Source organism: Pan paniscus, chromosome 11 (genome assembly GCF_029289425.2).
Source record: "Pan paniscus chromosome 11, NHGRI_mPanPan1-v2.0_pri, whole genome shotgun sequence".
In the NCBI taxonomy this organism is placed as follows: domain Eukaryota; kingdom Metazoa; phylum Chordata; class Mammalia; order Primates; family Hominidae; genus Pan; species Pan paniscus.
The window spans coordinates 114120311-114135673 of record NC_073260.2 but is presented as its reverse complement, the minus strand read 5'-3'; the positions used below and the strand labels follow the sequence as shown (position 1 = coordinate 114135673).

General features: G+C 35.6%; 1 protein-coding gene across 39 annotated transcripts in view; it reads right to left on the bottom strand.

The window, feature by feature from the left end:
- PTPRD (protein tyrosine phosphatase receptor type D) overlaps positions 1-15363 on the bottom strand; it is a 2308100-nt gene that overhangs the window by 2140921 nt on the left and 151816 nt on the right. The window lies entirely within an intron of this gene.

The window sequence follows — 15363 nt, the reverse complement described above, 5'->3', positions numbered from 1 at the left end:
AGAAAAGATATGTTGAATAAGTGGTAGGAGTTTGGTTTGCTTGTTGTTTTCTTATATTAACCTAGGAGCAGGTAAACCAAAATGTGTGTATTCAGAAGTGAAAAGGGCCCAGTGGAGAGGGCAAGATCAAAGATTCAGTAAAGATTCTTAACACAGGATCCAGTATCATTCCAGAGCGGGGAAGTATCCAAATTCAAGCCCACATGTTCAGCCTTTAGAAAAAGAAAACCACCTTCTCCACCCCACCCCCTTTGAAATAGAAAGAGGAGAAAGGATTTGATGCTACAGGTAGTCCGAGATAAAAATGAAGAAAGCTAAGGAGAGTCATATTGGACAGCTTAGACTTAATAATATGTTTTTAAAAATATGTTGAGAGGAAAGAAGTGCAGGAAAAAATGGAATATGAAGAGAGTGGGAAAGGTCTGAAACTGTAGCTCCATGGAATATTCAAAGGAGTTAGGAAGAGATGAATATAAGAACTATTGAAGAGTAGTGCTGGTTTGGCTTAACTTTTTATTAAAACTAGATTTTTCTTTTTTTGCTGTGACAACCATTGCACAGCTAAAAGATTGAAACTCTCCTCTTTTAGTGGGACCCAATATACTTTCCAATAACTTCAAGAAAATCAAATAGTATAGAAATACACTCTAGATTTTAAAAAATCACAAATGTGTTCTTTTCGAACTGAGGAGCAAGATATCATTAAATAAAATATGATGTAAGTGTGCCTAAGTGAAGTTGTTTAGATATTTTGTGTGCATGGCATGAAGCCATGGGACTTGATGTTTGATTTATCTGCAAGAAAACCTGCTGCCCTAATCACCAGTAAACCTCAGGAGACTTTTGCATATCAAAGGGACAAATTGTTTCAATATTACGGGTATTTAAAAGGAAACTGGATCCATGAAGAGAGTGATGACTTTGAAAAGAACTGCAAAAAGGTTTTCAGAAATCATGGGCCTAATGTTTGTGCCACAGCATACTGCCCATGCTTATATACCTCCAGTTATGCAGAATATGTACAAGCAAGGACACGTTTACAGAACTCCATATAAGTGCAAAGGGTATTTAGTGAGACGATCAGCCCAAATATACTCTGATAAACCTAGGCACTTCATAACATTATAACAATAATTTGCTCACATAGGTATTGAGATTTAGTGGTTCAGAGAGAAAACTCTTGCCAACTTTCATCCCATGTATCCTGGCAGGGCAATTCCTGTAGTGGAAGCAGCTTTTAGGAAGAAAAGTCTCCTTTCTAGATCTCCTGATGTGCAGCAAGGTAGCTAACAGGAGATCCATTTCAGCCTGCGTGCAGCAAAATTTAGTGCCAAGTCAGCTAATTTTGCAGTCTACACTTGAGCACATGGCATGCAGAGAAATAATTGTCATGGAATTTAATGAGAAGACTCTATTTTAGGTTAACCACATCCTCTGTCATGTCCTACACCATCATCTTCCTTGATTGAAGGTACCTTTGGGCTCTCATTTGCTACTGTTAATATTCTCAGCTTTTCACATAACTATCGCTGAACACTCTGGCTTTTGGGAGCTTGGTGGAAACCAGAACCTCTGCCATCAGATATGGTTTTGCCAACATTTTCTGAGATCAAATCATTCTTCAGACCAAATTGCCTTCCACTATTCCCATCCACCACATCTCCTGTTTTAGAGCATTGAAAAACAATAATATAACGAATCATACTATATACAAATATTTGTTTTTTATTTCTCAAATACAGACAGGAATATAGAAAGAAAAATGCAAGACTAAGAACCCAAAGAGGTCCATCCCAGTGAAGTACATGACCAGAGCTTTTGATCTACCACCCAGTTTCCTTCCTCATTCTTCAAGTAAGAAGGTCAAACTTCAGGTTCTCTATTATTTACTGCTCTATTATTCTATGCAAAGTAGTATAAGTGACATGCTGGGTAATATAAAACAATGGAAGAGGTGAATTAGGATACTCAGAATTCACATTAACAGAGAAACTTGAGATCAAGCACAACCTATGTGCTGAGAATATTGAGAATAATCATACTGTGTAACAGTTTGACACTGGCACACATAGTCCCCATTATAATTACTGTGTGTGAGTGTGTGTGTTTGTGTGTATAATGTGTGTAGCTATAAGTGCATGTATAAGTATCTCTATTTTTTAGTCGAGGAAGCTGAGCCCCAAATATAATTGAATTATTCATTACGCAATTGTAACTGAGGCTACAAATTCAAGTCTTTTCGAGTCTTAAGACAGCATTAACTTTACTACATTACCATAACTAAATAGGATGGAAAAATTCCTAACTTAAGGTTTTGATTCTTCCAAACTTTTAAGCCTTGAATGACAGATAACATAATTAGAGAGTTGGTGACAGCCTGGCTCTTGAGAAACTGGCCAAACAGAGGGCAACAAAGAGGTCTACTTCTGTATATATAGATACCTGCTGCTTTTGAGTGTTTCTGAACAGACTAAAGTAAAAGGAAAGTAGCCACAATGGCTCCAATGGCTCCTGCCCTGTCATATTAATCAAGATCATATAAATCAGGTAAGTACTAAGTATAATAAGTATAATACTTAGTGAAAGGTGGTTCATCTAAAACATAGAGATGAAATATAATAGGAAGTGGGTAAAGTGGCAAGTGATAGTGAACACCTTAAATATACCTTACCGGTAGTGGTTTAAACTTTACATGTATGATTTGTATGATTTCATCCCTTCTTCACTACCATCTATTAAAATGAAAATTACTTTTTTCCTATTTTACATCTGAGGATATTAGAGCTAAGAATGTTTAGTTAACTTGGCCAAGGAGCCAGCCTAATAACTGGCAAAGTGGAAAGAGTCTTTATCTGTTCCAGCCCAATGCTCTGTCCAATGCATCAAATCACACTCAAGGGCATTTTGCATGCCCAAGAGAAATCATTCTCTCCAAATAGAGAAGGGATCCACTTACCACATTATTATCTCTTACTAATATTTCATGCTTTTTCAAATTTAGAGTCTTTGCAAATACTTCATTAACTTAGTAATGATTCTACTTAATGAAAATAGCACTTACTCATATCTTTGAACATAAGACAAAACCAATATAATTTTAAAATGTACCCTAGAACTTAAAGTATAATAAAAAAAGATTCTCTCCCTCTCCCTCTCCCTCTCCCTCTCCCTCTCCGTCTCCCTCTCCGTCTCCCACTTTCCACAGTCTCCCTCTGATGCCGCTCCCTCGTCTCCCACTTTCCATGGTCTCCCTCTGATGCCGAGCCAAAGCTGGACTGTACTGCCGCCATCTTGGCTCACTGCAACCTCCCTGCCTGATTCTCCTGCCTCAGCCTGCCGAGGGCCTGCGATTGCAGGCGCGCGCCGCCACGCCTGACTGGTTTTTGTATTTTTTGGTGGAGACGAGGTTTCGCCGTGGCCGGGCTGGTCTCCAGCTCCTGACCGCAAGTGATCTGCCCGCCTGGGCCTCCCGAGGTGCCGGGATTGCAGATGGAGTCTCGCTCACTCAGTGCTCAATGTTGCCCAGGCTGGAGGGCAGTGGCGTGATCTCGGCTCGCTACAACCTCCACCTTCCAGCCGCCTGCCTTGGCCTCCCAAAGTGCCGAGATTGCAGCCTCTGCCCGGCCGCCATCCCGTCTAAGAAGTGAGGATCGTCTCTGTCCAGCCGCCCATCATCTGAGATGTGGGAAGCGCCTCTTCCCGGCCGCGACCCTGTCTGAGATCTGAGGAGTGTCTCTGCCCGACCGCCACCCCGTCTGGGAGGTGAGGAGCGTCTCTGCCCGGCCGCCCCGTCTGAGAAGTGAGGAGCCCCTCCGCCCGGCAGCCGCCCCGTCCGGGAGGTGGGGGGCGCCTCTGCCCGGCCGCCCCTACTGGAAGTGAGGAGCCCCTCTGCCCGGCAGCCACCCCGTCTGGGAGTTGTACCCAACAGCTCATTGAGAACGGGCCATGATGACGATGGCGGTTTTGTTGAATAGAAAAGGGGGAAATGTGGGGAAAAGAAAGAGAGATCAGATTGTTATTGTGTTTGTGTAGAAAGAAGTAGACATAGGAGACTACATTTTGCTCTGTACTAAGAAAAATTCTTCTGCCTTGGGATGCTGTTAATCTATAACCTTACCCCCAACCCCGTGCTCTCTGAAACATGTGCTCTGCCCACTCAGGGTTAAATGGATTAAGGGCGGTGCAAGATGTGCTTTGTTAAACAGATGCTTGAAGGCAGCATGCTCCTTAAGAGTCATCACCACTCCCTAATCTCAAGTACCCAGGGACACAAACTCTGCGGAAGGCCGCAGGGTCCTCTGTCTAGGAAAACCAGAGACCTTTGTTCACATGTTTATCTGCTGACCTTCCCTCCACTATTGTCCTATGACCCTGCCAAATCCCCCTCTGCGAGAAACACCCAAGAATGATCAATAAATACTAAAAAATAAAATAAAATAAAAATAAATAAATAAATAAATAAAATAAAAAATAAAGATTATGCACATAACTGTATATAAAAATGCATCATGTATATGCCATATAATAAAATATATGCTTAACTTCTTTATCTAATTGTCATATTAGCTTGCTGTTAGGAACTATAAGCAATTTGTATTATTTAAGGCATGCTATTTGTCAATAATTCAGAGAGATTTTCAAGAATGTGCACCACGATTATTTATTGCTTTATTCAAAGCCTTTCAGAATTTATAGTCCCTAATCTGTAGTTTATATTTTACGAATCCTTAGGTATGCAAAAACTGAGAGAGGAGTCCAGTTCCATTTTAAATTAAGCTATTATCCTTGAAAAGAACTGTAATATTAAAATTTGATCATATATTTTACTGTCTTGTTGTTTGGCGAATGTGCTTTCCTCAGTCCATGCACTGATCAGTTTCTAGTCATTATTTAAAACCATCCTGTTGGCCTTTGTTCTTTCTGTGAAAAGGCTTAATTCAGAAGACTTAAAATATTTTAGTGAATATGACTGCTGCTCTACCATCACGTCTTAAACAATTGTTGGCTGTTATTATTTGGGGGGCACTTACATTCTTTGGAAAGAAAATAAACAGGTTATTCATATAGAATTTCAACATTTTTAATCACTCTTAACACATTTGATTTATAAAAATCTCTAAGTACTCTGAGAAGTCAAAACCCATATTCCTAGCAATCTTACATGTAACTCACTCGAGGGTTTGTAAATGCCACTTAATAATATGATAGATAATCTTGACACTTTACTCAAGAATTCTGCATTTTTATGTTTTTAGTCCACCATATTAAGAGGTTTTAAAAGTATTTAAGTATACGTATTTTGATATTTCTGATTAGTTTGACTCACTACACAGTTTAAAACACCTCAAGTGGCAAAATATACACTAATAGATACCAATTTGAGGCTCTATTTTGAACAAAACACTGTTTCAGGTGTGCTGGGGCCAAGCAGAGAAATAAATTATTGTTACAATTTATTAATTACATTTGCTTATTTCCTTATTTCACTAGAGAATTAATTTCTGAAACAAAATGACTGGAGTCTGTGATTACAAATAATGTCATCATTCTGTTTTACATAATAAAGTCAATCCCATGGCAATTATGGCTTTTTCTTTTTTAATACTCAAATGCAGTTGAGTATGGTGGATGAGATCCTTAATGAGACATCCTTGGTTTGAATCTTGGTCCTTTCTACTTCCCGCTTGTCTGATCTGGTGCATATCTTCAGCCTCTTCATTATCTGTAATCGGATGATTAAAATACTATCTACCTCATAGTGTTGTTTCAAGGATTAAATGAATTTCACACATTCAGCAACTAGATCAGTGACATCAGTGTGTGGCACAAAGAAGGTACTATAAAAGTGTTCTTATCCTTGTTATATTGAAGTCTGTAAATAATTTTCATTAATAAAGTGGTTTTCTAAGTATTCATGTGTGTTTTTCAATTAGAAATTAGGCTCATTTTAATTTACTTGTTCTTAATACAAATGCTTCCTTAGCTCCTTCTAAAACTATCTGAACAAAATGAGACAACACTAAACCTCACCCTACTCGTATGTTACATACCACAGTAACTTCATAGCGTCAGTTAAAGGTATTATTTTCGAATTAAAGCTTAATTATTTCTTCTGTGGGAAGAAGGAGAAGCAAATATGAAAGCCTACCTCTGGAGCAAAGAAAGAGCTTTCCTGTTAGCTTCTGAATTAAAAATTCCTTACACTTCTTATTTATATCCTTAATAATTTACAGTTTCATCAGTGAGACTAGTAGAAGAAGCTTCAAGTTCAAGAGCAATTCCAAATTGTTTTGAAGAGGTATTATCAATAGATTATTACATGCAAATAGAAGAATACACAAAGAAAGCTTTGCACTTTATTGTGTATATATATGGCACATTTTCTTCCTTCATTAATCCATTGGTGGACACTCAGGCTTTTCCATAAATTGGTCATTGTGAATGATGCTTCAGGGAACATGGGGGTACAGACATATTTTTAAGTTACTGATTTCATTTACTTTGAATACGTGCCTTTAAGAGTGATTGATGGATTTTACGGTAGTTCTATTTTTTTTTTTTGAAGATCATTCATACTTTTTCCATAATGGCTATACCAATTTACATTCCCACCAACAGTAGACAGAGTTCCCATTTCTCCACACCCTCACCAAAACTTGTTATCTTCTTTTTTTATATTAGCCACCTAACATGTGGGAAGGAATATCTCATTGTACTTTTGATTTGCATTTTCCTGATTAGTGTTGTTCACCTCTCTGATGATTAATGATTTACCTAGTGGCCATTTGTATGTCTTCTGAAAAAATGTCTATTCATTTTAAAAAATCAGATTACTCATTTGTTTCATTTCATTTTGTTAGCTATTGAGTTGTATGAGTTTCTTACATATTTTGGATTTTGCCTCATGTCAGATACTTGGTTTGCAATTATTTTTTCTTATAACATTGGTTGCCTTTTCATCTATGAGTTGTTTCCATTGTTGTGCATAAGGATTCTAGTTTGATGTAGTCTTATGTTTATTTTTGCTTTTGTTTTCTCTGTTTTTGGAATCAGATCCAAGAAATCACTGTGAAGAGCATATCAATGAGCATTTCTCTTATGTTTTATTTTGGGAGTTTTATGGTTTCAGACCTTATATTTAGATCCTTAATCCATTTTGAGTTGATTTTTGTGTATGGTGTGAGTTTAATTCCATTTGTTTGTATGTGAATATATAATTTTCTTAACATCACTTATTGATCATCCTATCTTTTCTCCATTGTATATTCTTTAAGCTCTTGTCAAAGATTAGTTGCCCATATATAGATGATTTTATTTCTGTCTCCATATTCTGTTCTTTTGGTTTATGTGTCTGTTTTCATACCAATACCATACTGTTTTGATTACTGTATACTTGTAATATAGTTTGAAATCAGGTAATGTGATGTCTCCAGCTATTTGTTCTTTCTCAAGATCCTTTGACTATTCATGAGATTTTGTGGTTCCATATAAATTTTAGAAGTTCTTTTAATTTCAAAAATAACTTAAGGCCGGGCGCGGTGGCTCACGCCTGTAATCCCAGCACTTTGGGAGGCCGAGGCGGGCGGATCACGAGGTCAGGAGATCGAGACCATCTTGGCTAACACAGTGAAACCCCGTCTCTACTAAAAATACAAAAAATTAGCCGGGCGACGTGGCGGGCGCCTGTAGTCCCAGCTATTCGGGAGGCTGAGGCAGGAGAATGGCGTAAACCCCGGGGGGCGGAGCCTGCAGTGAGCCGAGATCGCGCCACTGCACTCCAGCCTGGGCGACAGAGCGAGACTCCGTCTCAAAAAAAAAAAAAAAAAAAAAAAAAAATAACTTAAGAAGTTTGGTAGATATTGAACTGATCTGTATGCCACATTGGATAGTATAGATATTTTAGCAATATTAATTGTTCCAATTCACAACCATGGGATTTCTTTCCAATTATGTGTATTCTTCAATATCTTCCATCAATGTTTTATAGTTTTCAGTGTCCTTCATCTCCTTGGTTAAATGTATTCCTAAGTATTTTATTTTTATAGCTCTTGCAAATGAGATCGCTTTTTTAAAATTATTTTTCAGGTGTTTCATTGTTAGTGTATTGAAATGCTACCAACTGTGTATGTTGATTTAGAATCCTGCAACTTTACTGAATTTATTATGTCTCACCAGTTATTTTTTTTTCTGGGGGTGTTAACATTTCTCTACACAAGATTATGTCATTTGTAAACCAAAACCATGTACCTTCTTCCTTTCCAATGTGGATGTCTTTTATTTTTGTTCTTGCCTAATTGTTCTGTTTGGGGTTTTCAGTACTATGTTCAATGCAACTGGTAAGAATGATAACCCTTGTCTTCTTCTAGATATTAGAAAAAAAGCTTTCAGCATTTCACCATTGAGCGTGAGTTAGCTGTGGGCTTGTCATATATGGCCTTTATCATGTTGAGGTTACCCCAAACAATGGGCTGGTATTTAAAGTTCTTTTGTGATTTAACTATGTATTTTCTGAAAACAAGCATAATACAAGATAGTATCCACCAGTTATTAATGCCCTATAATAAAGAAAGCCATCTGTCATTAGAGTCTGTTTCTATGAAAAAAATAGCAAACTATACCTACTAAACTGTAATCAACAGATTATAGTTGATAAACAGAATCTGGATACCTAGATTTCCATTTTATCATTTCAGCTAGTTATTGTTTAATTACAAAGGCTACGTATTTCCTTGCTTTCCTGAACATTTGCCATCTGTTCCCAATACTAGATATAACTACCCTTCTCTATTCCTCACCTAAATCCTTATACTGCTGATGACTTTGGAAAATAGTACAGGGTTTTACAGTCTAATCATGACAATACATCTCCAGGATCCTTGAGCCAAATACATTCCTCAGAATACTTTTTTTAAAAAACTGAAATTGATTACTTGTACTCTGTCATCACCAAAAATATCTGTAGCAAGACATACTGTTCTCAGCATCCACTTCTACCGTCCTCACTATTGCAACTCACAGTAGACTATGCCTCCTACTTTACTGAAAAGATACAAACCATTACCTAGCAATCATTCTTCCACCTTAAACATATTCCATATTTTCTACCTCTTCTCTCCCATAGTTCTTGCATCAGAATGTGTTCATCCTGAAATTATTCTTTGTGCTTCAATTTTTCATTCTTAACTTAATCCAGGATTTGCATTAATTGTTTCCTCTTGCCTTTGGATCCTTCATCCATTTACTTGCTTCCCTGTTCCCAAAGCACATATGCAGAATTTTTCTTTAATTCTAAAAATCTTTACACACACACACACGCACACACATGCACACACACATATAATAGAAAACTCTAAGAGTGGTTCTAAAGATGAAACAATGTGATCAAATGTACTGAGTGCAGACAAAAAAGTTCAAAACCTCAGTAAGAGGCAAGAAATTAAAGTTGAGAGGACAAAAATATTTTTAGAATATTTTCTCCAGAGATGCATAGTGTATATTTGACTTTTTAAGAATACTTTTTTAAAAATATCCTATTCCATGCCATCACTCAACTAACCTGTTATCACCTTGTTATTGGTTTTCTGTCTCTCCACATTTTAAGAAAACTGCTCACTCAAAGCTTATCAATGATCTTCTTGACACAAACTGATGATGTAACTCTTTTTTCAGCCTCCTCTGGAGCCTCTGTAGCACTGCTGACGAGAGCTTTCCAATTGTTTTTTCCTTTCATTACTTTACGTGAAAGAATTCTCGTTGTTCTGCTTTTATTTCTCTGCTTTCAGTTACTGAGGTATTTATCCTCCTTTCGACCTTTAAAAATTCCTTCCATCTCTAATTTCAGTGTTTTAGTTCCTTAACTTTACTGTCCTCTACTTGGTCCTCAACTATCACCTTATGCAAAAACATCTAGCACTATATTTCTTGTCTTAACCTATCCTTTAAGTCATACTTACATGTCCAATGCCTTTTTTTACATCTCCACTCTGATGCCCCAGCCACACCTCAAACTCAACATTTTTTAACCTGCCATCACCCACATTATTTTGCTTTACAGTAGTTTTTAATTCCTTTTGTTCGTGATCTGGCTCCTTCTCTCTCTCCCCTTTTGTCTCTCCCATTCGTTAGCATATAATTTGGATAGAAACTTTATGGGACATACTCATCCTTTGTTGAGAACCAATACAATATGTTCTCCAAATTCTGTGAAATGATTGGTAAAACCTTTGTTCATTAAGTTGTTCAAAATTTCAACGACGTAGATCTTTCTTCATCATTTATTTATAAGGAAAAAACTATTACTCCTACTGAATGTGATTACTTTCAGTAGATTATAAAATATGTAAAACCAATTGTGTTACCTTTTTTGCTTTGACTGCTAGGAAATCACAAAATAAGATGTAATGTGGTTACAAAAAATATTAGAATTTTGTTTCTAATCCCTTGTTCTTCTATTTCTGTTTTAATTCTCATATTATATAGCTGTCTTTGGTATAAGCCAACCCAAAATTGTTTATGCCTCAGGCTCACTAGAACTAAGTAGAAAGAAGTCTTGTAGTCTTTGTCTATTACATAAAGATGAAATACACAGATAGTTTGGGCTCATTAAATAAACTACTTCAGACTCTGTTCCATTCATAAAACCTGATAAGGCTAAGCAATTTCAGCAGCAGGATAAATAGGAACCTATAAAAATGTAACAGAAAAATAGAACAAATTAAATGGGTATAGTTTTAAAGTGCTGTTTTGAAACACCATTTCATAGCTATCATTGTTTAAAAGCCTGATAATAATTTTTGAAGCTCCATTTACCAAGTGAATCAAAACCTCTGCATAACGTGTATTGCACTTGCCATGCAATCACTAAGCATGATGCTGTTGGTTAGCACTATTAGATGTGGAAACATTTCAATTTATTTTTGTTTGTTTAAAAGATCAAAGTGAGAACTTTAACTCTAGAGACACATTAAATCCAGAGATTAGGACTATAGTTTAAGAAAATCAATTTTTTCTTGTTTGTTTGCTAGTTTTCATTAACAAATGTTATGGATCAGTCATCAAATAGATAGCACCTTTCTCTGGAAAAAGAACACAAATTCTGGCAAAACAGTAAGGCAGGCTTTGATGCAGACTCAGACACAGCAGATTTGTCCCAGATTCAGAGATTCATCTTTTTCAGTGTGCTTTCTTTTCTTACTAACCATCTCTTACAGGCAATGCAATGGAAACACATTTATAGTCTATTTTATACTTCCTTAATTTTCTTCAAACAGCTTTGCAGATGATACAGAATATAACTCATTTCTGTATCTAGGACTTTCTTTGTTAGAAAATTCATTGCATATATATAGGCTACCCCCAATTCATGAACAGGTAGTAGTCCAAAAACTAATTGTTTAAATCAGTAGCTAGGAATATGAAGCACATTTTTTCTTTAAATTGACTTTATATGAAGTACTGTATACTGGTTTCAGAATTACTTATAAAAGCCAAAATAGCTCCAATTTCTTGAGACTCTGTTAAATGTCAGAAAAAAATATTGTATATTATATACATCTCATTGTTTTATTAATAACTTTTTTCTTTTTTATTGAGCTAATGCATGTAATCAGAAACTTCCTGAAGTGCACATATCTTAAATGTAGAGCTGGAGTTTCAGTAACAGTTTATTGAAGTATAATTTGAATGCCATAAAATTCATTCATTTTAAGGGTTCGATTAAACAATTTATTTTTATATGTGTATATGCCTATAAAATGGCTACCTGGATCGGGATATTGAAAGTTTCCTTTTGCCTCTTTTCAGTCATACCCATGCCATTCCATGGAAGTAACCATTATTTGAACTTCTATTTCCATAGATTGTTTTTTCCTGCTCAAGACTTTATATTCATGAAATTAGTCATCATATAGTCTATAAAGTCTTGGTTATTTCTGAGAACGCTTCTTTCAGTGTCTTCACGTGTATTAGTAGTGTAGCATTCCATTTTAAGAAAACACCACACGTCATTTATTTCTTCTACTATTGACAGACATTAAAATTATTTCCATTTTGGGGATGTTATAGATAAAGCTGCCATGAGTACTGAAATCTTTAGGTGAACTATTACTGGATCATAGAGACAGTGTATGTTTACTTGTAGCAGAAACTTTCAGAAAGTTTCCAAAGTAGCTGTGGCAATTTTTATTCCCACCAGCAAGGTATGAGTGTTCCTATTTCTGTTATTGGGTGTGTTGTGCTACTTCATTGTAATTTAAATTTGCATACCTTTTCTTAAAACATAAAATTGACATACCCATACCCAGACTAACTAAACAAATAGAGATAAGACTTATATATAAAATCAGAAATGAAAAGATCATAAGGAACCATTATTAATAGCTATACACCAACAAATTTGATAAATTAGAGAAAATTGATACATTACTCAAAAATATGAATTACAAAAGTGAATCAGGAATAAATAGAAAGCCTGAACAGACCAATAGCAATAAAAGAGATTGAAGCATTAATTAAAAACCTCCCAGGAAAGAAAAGCCCAGGACCCAATGGCTTTATAGCTGAATTTGACCAAACTTTTAAATAAAAATTAATATTAATCCTTCTTAACTTCTTCCATAATAGAGCTGGAGGGCATAATTTCACATTTTATGAAGCCAGCAACACCTTGAGACCTAAGACGAAGATATCCCAAGGAAAGAAAACTATAGGCCAATATCTCTGAAGAACATTATTGCAGAAATTACTCGACAAAATATTAGCAAATTAAATTCAACATCCCATCAAAAGATTATATTTTATGATCAAGTGGGATTTATCCTTATCTAAAAGGTTGTTTTAACATATGCAAATCAACCAATGGATACATCATGTTAACAGACTGAAAGATATAACGACATGATCATAACAACTGAAGCAGATAAAAACATTAGACAAAATTCAACGTTCTTTCTTGATAAAGCCTCTCAACAGTTTAGACATAGACAAAAAGTTCTTCAACGTAGTAAAGGACATTTGTTTAAAAAGCACAGCTAACATCATAATAAGTGGGGAGAAACTGAAAGCTTTTCCTTTAACATCTGGTACGAAGCAAAGATGTCCATTCTTGCCACAAGTACTACAAAGAGTAGACAAGAAAAAGAAATAAATGCTATCCAAGTAAAAAAGGAAGATGAAAAATTATCCGTATTTGCAAATGATACCCTTTATGTAGAAAACGTCAAAGACACCACCAAAAAACTGTTAGGTCTAATAAACGAATTCAATAAAGTTGCAGAATATAAAATCAACATGCAAAACATCATATCATTTCTTTTATTTTTTAACTTAAAAAAGGATTTTTTTTTTATTACACTTTAAGTTCTGGGGTATATGTGCAGAACATGGAGGTTTGTTACATAGTTACACACGTTCCGTGGTGGTTTGCTGCACCTATCAACCCGTCATCTACATTAGGTATTTCTCCTAATGCTATCCCTCCCCTAGCCACCCATCCATGACAGGCCCCAGTGTGTGATGTTCCTCTCCCTGTGTCCCTGTGTTCTCATCGTTCAGCTCCCACTCATGAGTAAGAATATGTGGTGTTCGGTTCTCTGTTCTTGTGCCAGTTTGCTGAGAATGATGGTTCCCAGCTTCATCCATGTCCCTGCAAAAGACATGAACTTATCCTTTTTTACGGCTGCATAATATTCCATGGTGTAGATGTGCCACATTGTCTTTATCCAGTGTATTATTGATGGGCATTTCGGTTTGTTCTGAGTCTTTGCTGAATTGTGAATTGTGCCGCAATAAACATACGTGTGCATGCGTCTTTACAGTAGAATGATTTATAATCCTTTGGGTATATACCCAGTAATGGGATTGCTGGGTCAAATGGTATTACTGGTTCTAGATCCTTGAGGAATCACCACACCATCTTCCACAATGGTTGAACTAATTTACACTCCCACCAACAGTGTAAAAGCATTCCTAATTCTCCACATCCTCTCCAGCATCTGTTGTTTCCTGACTTTTTAATGATCGCCATTCTAACTGACATGAGATGGTATCTCACTGTGGTTTTGATTTGCATTTCTCTAATGACCTGTGATGAAGAGCTTTTTTTTTTCATACATTTGTTGGCTGCCTAAATGTCTTCTTTTGAGAAGTGTCTGTCACACCCTTTGCCCACTTTTTGATGGGATTGTTTTTTCTTGTAAATTTATTTAAGTTCCTTGTGGATTCTGGATATTAGCCCTTTGTCAGATGGATAGATTGCAAAATAAATTTATCAGTATTTTAATTAAATATTTTAAAGAAATAATATTAAGAAAAGAAATTTAATAGTATAGTTTCTCCTTAAATATTAACTGCACTTTTTCCAATTTTTTATTATGGCAAATATATATAACATAAAACTTCCTATTTTAACAATTTTAAGTGTACAGTTAAGTGGCATTAAATACATTCATAATGTTGTATAGTCAGAGAGTTTCAGAGATGGATGGTGGTGATGGTTACCCAACTTTGGAGCATATCTATACACAAATAACGACCTAGACAAAAAATAAATCAAGAAAACAATCCCATTTACAATAGCATAAAAAGCTTAGGAATAAACTCAACCAAGGAGGTGAAAGACCCGTAAACTGAAAACCATAAAATACAGATAAAAAAAGTTAAATAGGACACAAATAAGTGAAAAGCTATTCCATGCTTATGGATCAGAAACACTAACTGTTAAAATGTTAATACTATATAAAGCAATAAATAGATTCAATGCAGTCCCTATCAAAATCCCAGTGGTATTATTCACAAAAATAGAAAAAAAACCTTAAAATTTGTATGAAACCACAAAAGATCTTGAATAGCCAAAACAATTCTGAAAAAAAAAGAAGTTGAAAACATCATACTTCCTGATTTAAAAGTATATTACAAAGCTATAGCAATCAAAAGAATGTGATACTTGCATACAGATACACAGACCAGTGGAAGAGATTAAAGAGCCCTAAAATAAATCTAAACATATACAGTCAACTAATTTTTGACAAGGGCACCAAAAATACACATGAGGAAAGGACAATGTCTTCAATAAATTTGCTGGATTTACATATCTGGATTTACAAACCTGGATTGACATATCCGAGACAATGAAATGGAATCCTTCTCTTACACTGTACACAAAAATCAACTCAAAATGGATGAGAGACTTAAACATAAGACTTGAAATCATAAAACTCCTAGTAGAGAACATAGAGGAAAAGCTCCTTGACATTAGTCTGAGCAATGAATTATTGGGTATCACACAAGAAACTTAGGCTACAAAAGCAAACATAAATAAAAGAAATGGCATCAAACTAAAAAGTTTCTTCTCAGCAAAAGAAAAAA